Below are 12,606 nucleotides of genomic sequence, written 5' to 3' on the forward strand. Positions count from 1 at the left end.
CTCCCAAGCCTGGGACAATAGACTTCCCATGATCTCCTTCTCCACAGTCTGGACAGCTTTCTGGCAGCAGTGGAGGTAAGTGGGTAGTATTTCACTCGATGGCCACTTTGCCACATTTGAAGGACACTCCAGTTAGGGTTCTTTAGTGCCCATCATTTTCTTCAGACATACTGGGGACACTGAAAGAGATGAGGTCTCTCCCACTGTGAAAAGCCTTTAACTATTAGGACATCTGAAATGGGAGATTCTTCAGATCTCTACAGGATTTGAAAATCACCTTTAGAAGTAAAGTCTATCTCAGTGGAAAAAAGTGGCTTTTTTCCAAGGGATTTACTTTCAGTTTAACTTTGAAATCATACAAGAAGATTCATAAAGCTGCACTAACTAAACTGTACCTGATTTCCCCAGAAGAGTGAGTATTTATAGTTGGACAGTACTAGCTTGCATTCCTTAATTATCCATGGCAGTGTACAGTGGTAATTTTATACAATTAGAATTTATACCAAAGTGTGAATAAGCTTCATATACTTATATCTTAAACAAGAGTTTAATCATTTATGCAAGTACAATTTTAAATTCTATCATCATTCAAAATCCATGCCATCCTAAAATATTTGAGACTTGGAGTTGCTTTCTAGTATAAAAAGAGATTGAATAATCTATGCTTTTTATCATTTTAGCCCCTTTCTCCTGCTTCCAAAACCATAGATAGCAGAGAAAAAGGTTTGAGGAGAGAAAGAGCAAGTAAGAAATATATCCCTGATTCTAATCTCCTTTACTGTTTCCTCACTGACCATGACCAGTAAAAATTGCAACCAACCCCCTGAATGACAATGAACATCTATAACCCACTGCTGACAAATAAGCAGCCACCCATCCTTCCTTTGAGAGTTTGGGTGTCATGTTCAATAAAGTTGTATCCATATGTTTGTGGGGTGACAACAATTTTGGGGACCTTACAATAATTGGGATATTTTCCAAATCCTGTGAGATCTTGCACTTTCAAATGCTTCCAGGTACTGAATGTGGAGGGATTAACTGAAGTCCTGGCTACATTAACAATTGAAAATATGAACACATACATTCACACCTTTTGAGGAAGGTCACACATTATCTACCTTTGAATTTGCTCAAAACTATTGGTCCATTACTTTTTTATTTAGATTCAGGTATCTTGTTAGTATACAGGCCGAAAGGATATAGATTGTTTGCCAAAATATTGCTAATTGCCTCTAAGCCAGTCACCAATAGAATTCCTCCATCCTTTCAAGTCTCATCAGAGAGGCTCTATTTTGCACACTACTCACAATACTTATGTCACCCATGTGGCAAACTAATAGGGAGTGTTATGATCTGCTTAAATATTTCAAAATTCTCCCTATCCAAAGTCTTACACCGTCCTCCAAAAAAAAAAAAAAAAGAGAGAGAGAGAGATTCCTCACAAGGACAAGTCTACTAGTGCTGGTACCAGTTTATATATCAGTCACATTTCTGTTACTGCAAAAAAATACCATGACCAAAAGCATCTCAAGGAATACAGTTTTTCACCTTATGGTAACCAACCCCCAACTACAAAATTATTTCGTTGCTAAGTCATAAAGTTAGGTTACTACTCTTTTGAATGGTGATGTAAATATCCTGTATAAAGTATGTCTCTATGTGATTGCCCCAGGAAGTAGTTGGAACCAACGGGTTGAAAATTGCACTTTGTGTGTGGAGGTGGTGGTGGTGGTGGGTTTTTTGTTTTGTTTTGTTTCTTAGTTTGGCCTCTTTTTCAAAACTCAGAGGCTGATAAGTACATACACCAATATCTGGGTCTTTTATATAATTCCTATAGACTTTGTGTCTCTTCTCATGATATCAACAGACTTGGTTTCTTTTTTACTATTCCCCAAAATGAACTTGAAATTATTAAAGGTGATGCGTTCTGCAGTGATGTACTGTATACTATGTAGTAGTATCTGACTTCCCTGCTCATTTGTGCTTTCATTGGTTGAGATCTTTATTTCATTCCCTGAAGCCCTACATCAGAATTAGGACGGGATGGATTTAAGCATGTAGATGATTCTGGTAGGATTTGATATAACAATATTAATCCTACTGATGCATGAAAATGAGAAGTGTTTTCATTTTCTGGTTTGTTCAATTTTTTGTTATTTTTCTTAATGTTTTCATTGTAACATGTCTTCACTTTCTTAGATTTATTACAAGATTTTTAAGGCTATTCTGAATGTGTTTGTTTTCTTGGTATGTTTGTTGATATTTATTGTTGGTATACAGGAATTTTATTGATTTTAATGTGATTTCAGTGTGTGGGTCCATGAGCTGGAAGAATTTTCTAGTGGAACCGTAGTGTTCTTTACATATGGATCATATCACCTGCAAATGAGAATACTCTGACTGCTTTCCTTCATATGGACATGCCTTTACATATTTCTGTTTTCATATTGTTTGGAGAAGACTTCCCATACTACTTGGATTAGATGAAAAGATTGAACATCTGTGACATATTCCTTATTTTAGTGGAAATGCATTAAGATTTTCTCCAGTTAGGATGCTGTTGGCCTTCTAAATTGTCTTTATAATGTTAAGGTATATCTTCTCCATATCCCAGAGTCTCCAGGACTATTTCATGTATCACTGTGAGAATTGGCCAAAGAAATTGTCTGCCTCTAGTGCAATGATCATGTGTTTCCTGTTCTTGATTTCATGTTGTGTATTGTTTATTCATTTGTATTTGTTGAAACATTCTTGCTCTCTGGAGGCAAGCCAACTTGATCATGCTACCTGATATATCTGAATTTTATTTGCCAGGATTTTATTGAGAAATTTTTCACTTAAGTGTTCCTTCCAATCTTTTTTTCTAGGCTTCGAAGAGACACCATGAGCAAGGGAAATTTTCAAAAAAAGAGTTTATTGGAGATTTTTGTTTCAAGAATCATGAGTCTGTGATCAGTATGTGGGGGTACATGGCAGCAGGTAGGCCACCATGTTTCTAGAGAACTAGCTGAGATCTTACATCTTATCTGCAAGTTGGACACAGAGAAAGTAAGAGTTAAGTATAAATGGTATGGAATTTGGGAACCTCAAAGCCCAATCCCATAACAATCCGACAAAAAAAAAAAAAAAAAAAAAAAAAAAAAAAAAAAAAAAAAAAAAAAAAAACATATCTTCTACTTCTTCCCGCACATTTCCTCTAATCAGCAACAAACATTCATACATGTGAGTTTATTGGAGCCACTATTATTCAAAAGACCACATTCTACTCCCAATTGTCCATAGGATCTTAAACATATCATAATGAAAAATGCACTTAGCTCGCTTTCCAAAAGCCCTATAGTCTTTCACAGTCTACACAGTTTGTCCAAAGAGCTTCTTAAAACTGCAGGCAGTCCCTTAATTATTCCCTCTATGAAATCAAATGGCCAATTACACACATCCAATGTGTAATGCCAAATCACATATGTTATCATTGCAAAAGGGAAGTTGGGAAGGTGGCAAGCCAATTCAAGGCATAATCCCAATAGCGCACACTCCACATTCTCTACCTCTGACAGAAGATGAAGAGATTATATGGGTTCACTCCTCTGGCTTTGGTGATTGTAACATAATTCATAAACTTTTATTGTATCATATAGATCTGTGGATGGTGGTTGTGTTTTCAATGTCACTCATTTCTAGGAATCTTAATATTTCCTTATTTTTTTCTCACCTGATCCTTCAGTAGTGTATTGTATATGTTACTTACTTTCCATGAGTGTGTGTATTTTCTGTACTTTTAATTGTGTGATACCAGTTTGATTCCTTTGGGCTCAGATAGAATGCACAACATTCCTTCAACTTTCTTATATTTTCTGAGGCTTATTTTTTTTCCTAATCTGTGGTCAATTTTGGAGTAATGTCCACAGGCTGATAGAAAATATATGTATAGTTCACTGTAGTTTTTTAGTTCCATTTGCCTGATCATGTCACTTAATTCTGCTTCTCCTATTTTGTTTATTTGCATATGATCTCTTAAGTTGTCAGAATGGAGAAGTAATACAAATCACAACCACTATTATAACTAATCTGTAGTTTCACTATAATAACTACCTGTAGCTATCTGATAACATATATTTGTAAATTTGGGAAGTCTTTGTTAACATGTATATATTTAGAATTGTAGTAGGTTTTAGTAATTGCAAAGTATGAAGTGAATATCCTTATATCTTCTGGACAGGATGAGTTTGAAATCTATTCTGTCAACTAGATAGAGAAACTGCATAGGATTGCTAAAGGGACATGGTTCTTTGTTCTGTTTCCCTAGTATTCCCTCTATATCTCTCATGATGGCAATCCTGTTTCAGGCGAAATATATGATTGTTTACTAGGGAATTGAGGTTATTGATATGTAAATATTATTTAAACTTCTGTGTTAACTATTGTCAGTTTGTTAATTTTTAAGACTTTTGTAGGCTACTTTTGATTGACTGTCCTAGTGGTGTAAATTTTTTTCCTGTGTCCTCTGGTATTTTATCCTTCCCTGCAAATAAAGTATTCCTATTAGGATCCTCTATAGAGGTGGCTACTGGTTATACGTAGTTTTTAATTTATTTATAATATCACATAATCAGCACAGTAGCTGGGCAGCTGCCTGTTTTGCATGGAACTATGTCTAATTTCCAAATAATGACTCTGAACTCTTTCTTACAGTGTGGCATCTTGGCTGCTCTTTTTTCCACTTGGACAGCCCTCAGGACCAGGTTTTCCTCTGTCGTAACTCATGGCTGCTGTCCTGCTTCCTCCCTCCTCTCCATCACATCCATTCTTCCTTTCTTTTTTTTTTTTATTAACTTGAGTATTTCTTATATACATTTCAAGTGTTATTCCCTTTCCCGGTTTCCGGGCAAACATCCCCCTCCCCCCTCCCCTTCCTTATGGGTGTTCCTCTCCCAACCCTCCCCCCATTGCCGCCCTCCCCCCATAGTCTAGTTCACTGGGGGTTCAGTCTTAGCAGGACGCAGGGCTTCCCCTTCCACTGGTGCTCTTACTAGGATATTCATTGCTACCTCTGGGGTCAGAGTCCAGGGTCAGTCCATGTATAGTATTTAGGTAGTGGCTTAGTCCCTGGACGCTCTGGTTGCTTGACATTGTTGTACTTTTGGGGTCTCGAGCCCCTTCAAGCTCTTCCAGTTCTTTCTCTGATTCCTTCAACGGGGGACCTATTCTCAGTTCAGTGGTTTGCTGCTGGCATTCGCCTCTGTATTTGCCATATTCTGGCTGTGTCTCTCAGGAGCGATCTACATCCGGCTCCTGTCGGTCTGCACTTCTTTGCTTCATCCATCTTGTCCAATTGGGTGGCTGTATATGTATGGGCCACCTGTGGGGCAGGCTCTGAATGGGTGTTCCTTCAGTCTCTGTTTTAATCTTTGCCTCTCCCTTCCCTGCCAAGGGTATTCTTTTTCCTCATTTAAAGAAGGAGTGAAGCATTCACATTTTGATCATCCGTCTTGAGTTTCGTTTGTTCTAGGGATCTAGGGTAATTCAAGCATTTGGGCTAATAGCCACTTATCAATGAGTGCATACCATGTATGTCTTTCTGTGATTGGGTTAGCTCACTCAGGATGATATTTTCCAGTTCCAACCATTTGCCTACGAATTTCATAAACTCGTTGTTTTTGATAGCTGAGTAATATTCCATTGTGTAGATGTACCACATTTTCTGTATCCATTCCTCTGTTGAAGGGGATCTGGGTTCTTTCCAGTTTCTGGCTATTATAAATAAGGCTGCGATGAACATAGTGGAGCACGTGTCTCTTTTATATGTTGAGGCATCTTTTGGGTATATGCCCAAGAGAGGTATAGCTGGATCCTCAGGCAGTTCAATGTCCAATTTTCTGAGGAACCTCCAGACTGATTTCCAGAATGGTTTTACCAGTCTGCAATCCCACCAACAATGGAGGAGTGTTCCTCTTTCTCCACATCCTCTCCAGCATCTGCTGTCACCTGAGTTTTTGATCTTAGCCATTCTCACTGGTGTGAGGTGAAATCTCAGGGTTGTTTTGATTTGCATTTCCCTTATGACTAAAGATGTTGAACATTTCTTTAGGTGTTTCTCAGCCATTCGGCATTCCTCAGCTGTGAATTCTTTGTTTAGCTCTGAACCCCATTTTTTAATAGGGTTATTTGTTTCCCTGCGGTCTAACTTCTTGAGTTCTTTGTATATTTTGGATATAAGGCCTCTATCTGTTGTAGGATTGGTAAAGATCTTTTCCCAATCTGTTGGTTGCCATTTTGTCCTAACCACAGTGTCCTTTGCCTTACAGAAGCTTTGCAGTTTTATGAGATCCCATTTGTCGATTCTTGATCTTAGAGCATAAGCCATTGGTGTTTTGTTCAGGAAATTTTTTCCAGTGCCCATGTGTTCCAGATGCTTCCCTAGTTTTTCTTCTATTAGTTTGAGTGTGTCTGGTTTGATGTGGAGGTCCTTGATCCACTTGGACTTAAGCTTTGTACAGGGTGATAAGGATGGATCGATCTGCATTATTCTACATGTTGCCCTCCAGTTGAACCAGCACCATTTGCTGAAAATGCTATCTTTTTTCCATTGGATGGTTTTGGCTCCTTTGTCAAAAATCAAGTGACCATAGGTGTGTGGGTTCATTTCTGGGTCTTCAATTCTATTCCATTGGTCTATCTGTCTGTCTCTGTACCAATACCATGCAGTTTTTATCACTGTTGCTCTGTAATACTGCTTGAGTTCAGGGATAGTGATTCCCCCTGAAGTCCTTTTATTGTTGAGGATAGCTTTAGCTATCCTGGGTTTTTTGTTATTCCAGATGAATTTGCAAATTGTTCTGTCTAACACTTTGAAGAAATGGATTGGTATTTTGATGGGGATTGCACTGAATCTGTAGATTGCTTTTGGTAAAATGGCCATTTTTACTATATTTTTTTTTATTAACTTGAGTATTTCTTATATACATTTCAAGTGTTATTCCCTATCCCGGTTTCCGGGCAAACATCCCCCTCCCCCCTCCCCTTCCTTATGGGTGTCCCTCTCCCAACCCTCCCCCCATTGCCGCCCTCCCCCCATAGTCTAGTTCACTGGGGGTTCAGTCTTAGCAGGACGCAGGGCTTCCCCTTCCACTGGTGCTCTTACTCGATATTCATTGCTACCTATGGGGTCAGAGTCCAGGGTCAGTCCATGTATAGTATTTAGGTAGTGGCTTAGTCCCTGGAAGCTCTGGTTGCTTGACATTGTTGTACTTTTGGGGTCTCGAGCCCCTTCAAGCTCTTCCAGTTCTTTCTCTGATTCCTTCAACGGGGGACCTATTCTCAGTTCAGTGGTTTGCTGCTGGCATTCGCCTCTGTATTTGCCATATTCTGGCTGTGTCTCTCAGGAGCGATCTACATCCGGCTCCTGTCGGTCTGCACTTCTTTGCTTCATCCATCTTGTCCAATTGGGTGGCTGTATATGTATGGGCCACCTGTGGGGCAGGCTCTGAATGGGTGTTCCTTCAGTCTCTGTTTTAATCTTTGCCTCTCCCTTCCCTGCCAAGGGTATTCTTTTTCCTCATTTAAAGAAGGAGTGAAGCATTCACATTTTGATCATCTGTCTTGAGTTTCGTTTGTTCTAGGGATCTAGGGTAATTCAAGCATTTGGGCTAATAGCCACTTATCAATGAGTGCATACCATGTATGTCTTTCTGTGATTGGGTTAGCTCACTCAGGATGATATTTTCCAGTTCCAACCATTTGCCTACGAATTTCATAAACTCGTTGTTTTTGATAGCTGAATAATATTCCATTGTGTAGATGTACCACATTTTCTGTATCCATTCCTCTGTTGAAGGGCATCTGGGTTCTTTCCAGTTTCTGGCTATTATAAATAAGGCTGCGATGAACATACTGGAGCACGTGTCTCTTTTATATGTTGAGGCATCTTTTGGGTATATGCCCAAGAGAGGTATAGCTGGATCCTCAGGCAGTTAAATGTCCAATTTTCTGAGGAACCTCCAGACTGATTTCCAGAATGGTTTTACCAGTCTGCAATCCCACCAACAATGGAGGAGTGTTCCTCTTTCTCCACATCCTCGCCAGCAACTGCTGTCACCTGAGTTTTTGATCTTAGCCATTCTCACTGGTGTGAGGTGAAATCTCAGGGTTATTTGATTTGCATTTCCCTTATGACTAAAGATGTTGAACATTTCTTTAGGTGTTTCTCAGCCATTCGGCATTCCTCAGCTGTGAATTCTTTGTTTATGCTCTAAGATCAAGAATCTACAAATGGGATCTCATAAAACTGCAAAGCTTCTGTAAGGCAAAGGACACTGTGGTTAGGACAAAACGGCAACCAACAGATTGGGAAAAGATCTTTCCCAGTCCTACAACAGATAGAGGCCTTATATCCAAAATATACAAAGAACTCAAGAAGTTAGACCGCAGGGAAACAAATAACCCTATTAAAAAATGGGGTTCAGAGCTAAACCATTCTTCCTTTCTTCTTTGGTAGCTTCTTCTTCCTTCTTCCCTCCTAGTGATCCTCTCTAGCAAAGCCCTCAAAAACTCACCTCCACCATCTCTCTGCTGTGCTTCTTTATAATCAAAATTAACTGGGAGCAGAGTCACTTTTTTGGGAGGTTTAACCAGTCTTACTTTCTACAAATTTACCAATTAGCTTTAAAATACATGCAGAATTAGGTCAGTCCCCTACAGGGTTTTCTTTTCTTTCTTTCTTTTCTTTTTTTTTTTTTTGGTTGGTTTAATTTTTCCTTTACCTTTTTACTTTTTATTTGATTTTTGGCTATCTCTTATTAATTGTTTATTTTATTTATTTACATTTCCAATGTTGTTCCTCTCTTCAAAATCCCCTAATGAAGCCAACCATCACATTTCTGCTCAGCTTTCCCTATATAACAGTGCTCCCCAACTCACACATATCCATTCCCACCTCACACCTCTAGGATCTCCATTTGGTGGGGCAACAGGCCTAGCAGAATCAAGGTCCTACAACCACATTGATACAAAATAAATCAATCCTCATACACAGTACCTAGGACCATAGACCCATACTTGTATACAAGTTGGCTGGCAGTTAAATCCCTAGGAGCTGTGGGTTTGGTCACAGAGGGTCTGGTTAGATATTAAAGACCAATGATTGCTGCTTTCTCTTCTTTTTCTGGTTATAGAGGAAATTATGTTTGTGTGCTTCTCTTTCTTGAAATTATTGTGAGATGATTAATTTCTTGGATATTCTTGGGTAAAATTTAGTTCGTTGTCTTGTAGTTTAACTCCTATGTTGTGCTTTCTTAGAGAAAAATATTGTTTAAATTTAGTTTTGTCATGTAATATCTTGGTTTCTTCATTTATGGTGATTGTGAATTACACAGTGTATAGGAGCTTGGGTCTGCATTACATCTGCCCAAGATATTCTGGCTATTAGTGTATCTATTGAGAACTCTGGTGTAATTCAAATAGGTCTGAATTCATTTGGTACTGGATATTTATACCTTACCCCTTTTTAATGTTCTTTCTTGGATCTGTGAATTTAGTGTTTTAATTTTTATGTGAAGGGAGGAATTTTTCTGGTACAATTAATTTGGCATTCTGTAGGCTTTTTGTATTTTTTTGGCCATTGCAATTCACTTCTATATCTATTATCCTTAGGTTTGGCCTTAAATTGTGTCCTGAAATTCATGGCTATTTTGGATTCAATACACCATACATTTTCATCTGAGATGGATTCTTTTGCTTTGTGTGGTGACCTCCTTGATCCCAATTCTTCCATTTATTATCCCGCTGGATAATGAGATATGGTCAGGAATGATGACCTCTTACCATAAACTATATGAAAATAGGGAGGTAAATTTGTGTGTCAAGTATCAGTAGCCTCCTGGATAGGTTTCCTTCCTGGTTGGCCATATACAACAGTTTCAAAAGCCCATGATTTATGTTCCCTGGGATTCCTACGATGATGCAATCAGACATGACAGAGAAAGACCAGAATACACATGAGGGAACTTGATTTATATAATAGAGAACATTTGAAAGTTGGGTTACAAAATATCTGATCACACTGTGATCTCCAAGAATGTATTGTTTAATGAAAAACTATTTTGTGGTATAGCATCGCCAGGGCAGAGACATTTATGCAAGAGCTGTTTCCTGTGAACATCGAGTTTATTACTGTATGGCTCACCTACCACACACCTTTTTTGCAAAGGTAAAGAGTGCACTTAGGTCCAGAGCATTCAAGGCAGGACTTGAAAGGAAATGAAGGTAGCTAAGGCAATGGAAAGTCTTAGAGTTGAAGGATTTTTAGGAAAGTGTTCAGAGGGAACAAGAATTCCCTTCTTCTGGGAGGTCAGTGAATTAGGAAGGACCCTTGGGAGTTTTGTTGACAACAGCATCTGAGTCCGGGAACTTCATTGGTAAAATTAATGTCTGGATTTTGTGTTGTAAAACAACACATTGGCTCTGCAGCGTTTGGCAAGGTCCATGGACAGAGAGATCACACCAGCTGGGAACAATCTGACAAGAAATCAGGTTTCCTTTAGTCACCTGAGAGGTCCTCAAGGAGAGAGGAATGGATGGGTAGCACTTTAATAGAAGGCTTTAGGATCTCAATAGTGCTACTCTAGATGTCTTCAATATAGATGCAGAAAAAGAAAAACTAAATGACTTCACAGGAATTAGCTCAATTCTGATCATGATTATTTCATATTGGCAGTTTGTACTTGATTCGTCTTTTTAAATTTAAACAAGAGCATAGGGTGTAAATTCGAGGTAGCATTACAGTCACAGTACGTTTATACCATCTTTAAGGTGCCCAGCATCTAACCCCACGTGGGTGGAGATTCTACTTTTAAATGCATCACCAGAGAAAATTTCCAATTAACCATGCCAGGGAAGCCCGATCAGTGTGTATGCTCTGTCCATCTCCACGACAACCCAATTCAGCAGAAACGCCTCCATTTTACAGGTGAAGAAATCACAGCTCAGAGCCAATTATCATCAGATCCCTCAGTCTCACTGGCTGTCACTTACACCCACATCCTTCTCTGTGAAGGGAAGCTTTGGGCCTGATGTGGGCTGTGCAAGCTGACTCTCCTGAGAAGATCAATGCTATTCTTGAACCTGGGAGAACTGAAGACAAGATGACCACACAGACTCCTGGGATAGATCCTGCCTCTGGGTCCTAGGATGGGACACAGTATCCCTTGCCATGTGCCTCTCCTCATCTGAGGAGTCTGTTCCCATGTGTCAGCTTCTATGGCAATGGGTCTCAAAACACCTAGTGCTGCAACTCTGCAATACAGCTCTTCATGCTGTGGTGACCCCAACCATAAAATTGTTTCATTGCTACTTCGTAATAAATATTGCTGTTCTTATAAGTCATAATATGCAAGGTATCTGTTATCAAGGTATCTGATATGCAATCTGTGTGAGAGGTTGTGCCTCACAGGTTGATAAACATTGCTTTATACAATTTATTTTTAAAAGAAAGGCCTTCATATAAGGAGGACCTGAGGCAGTCCTAAGTGCAGAGACACCATGAAGTAGTGACAAGTTTTAGCAGTCCCAAGGCTGCTTGCATTATCAACAGCAGAGCTTTCTGGCTAAAGGCACAATGTGAAATCACGGTCCCCATTACTTTTCTTACCTCAATTTTCTCCATTACGTCTGTCTGCTTGGACATGTTTGTCCAGGAAGCTAGTCTCTGTAGTCTCTGATAAAGGCAGAATGCTAAAGGCAGGAATGGTTTCCCTCTTTCGGCCCACAGTCACTTTTATAGAAGTAAGTTCAAATCCCCCGTGGGTAACTGTCTGTTTCTCACATAGTGGATGAGAATTGAAATATCATCTGTTTGAGTTGACAAAAACCAACTCCCACTTCAGATTTAGAGCTGACCAACAATTACTTCCAGGAGAATGAAGAAGCCTGCCAGGCCTGGATACTCAGATCCCCTCCCTGCCGGGATAATCCCACCCACAGTAGACTTCAGCTTCACCTAGCAGGTGTTACAGAAAAGTCTGTCCTTAAGATTCTGTAATCCACAATATGCACAAACCCTTTAGTTGTTAGGTGGCAGATTTGGGGAGTTTCTCCATGTTATAATAATTCTGCCCTCTTCTCTCCCCTTGGATGCACTCTGTTCTCTCTTGTCTGTTGGTCCTAGAAGGACCTGGGTCAACTCATGGGCTTCTAGGGGAGGAACTTTTGTTGTAGGAGTGAACATGGATCAAGAATGCAACCCCATTCTGACTGGGCAACTAAGCTCCAGAAAATTTCCCCAGGCAAAGACTTGGGTCATGTGGGAGCCTACACTGTTTAACAATGAGATCTGGTTGCTTTCTCCAGGAAGAAGCACTTGGGGGTTGAGTATCACTTCTCAACCTTCTGTTTTAAGTCACTTCTCAGAAGAGATACTTTGTTCTAACTCCTCCATGGGACCTACCCTTCAGTGTGGCTGGAGGATCCTATGGTGTTAGAGCTCTGAGCTGGGAGTAGGAGCACTCAGAATGACTTGGAGAAGCCTATTTTCAAGTTTATCTAGATGTGAGGAACAGGTGCTTTTAAAGAAGCATGTGAAAGTTTTTCTTGCAGGAAAGCCCACTCTGCTGG

The sequence above is a fragment of the Rattus norvegicus genome, chromosome 8 (assembly GCF_021556685.1).
Source record: "Rattus norvegicus strain SHRSP/BbbUtx chromosome 8, alternate assembly SHRSP_T2T, whole genome shotgun sequence".
Classification (NCBI taxonomy): Eukaryota; Metazoa; Chordata; class Mammalia; order Rodentia; family Muridae; genus Rattus; species Rattus norvegicus.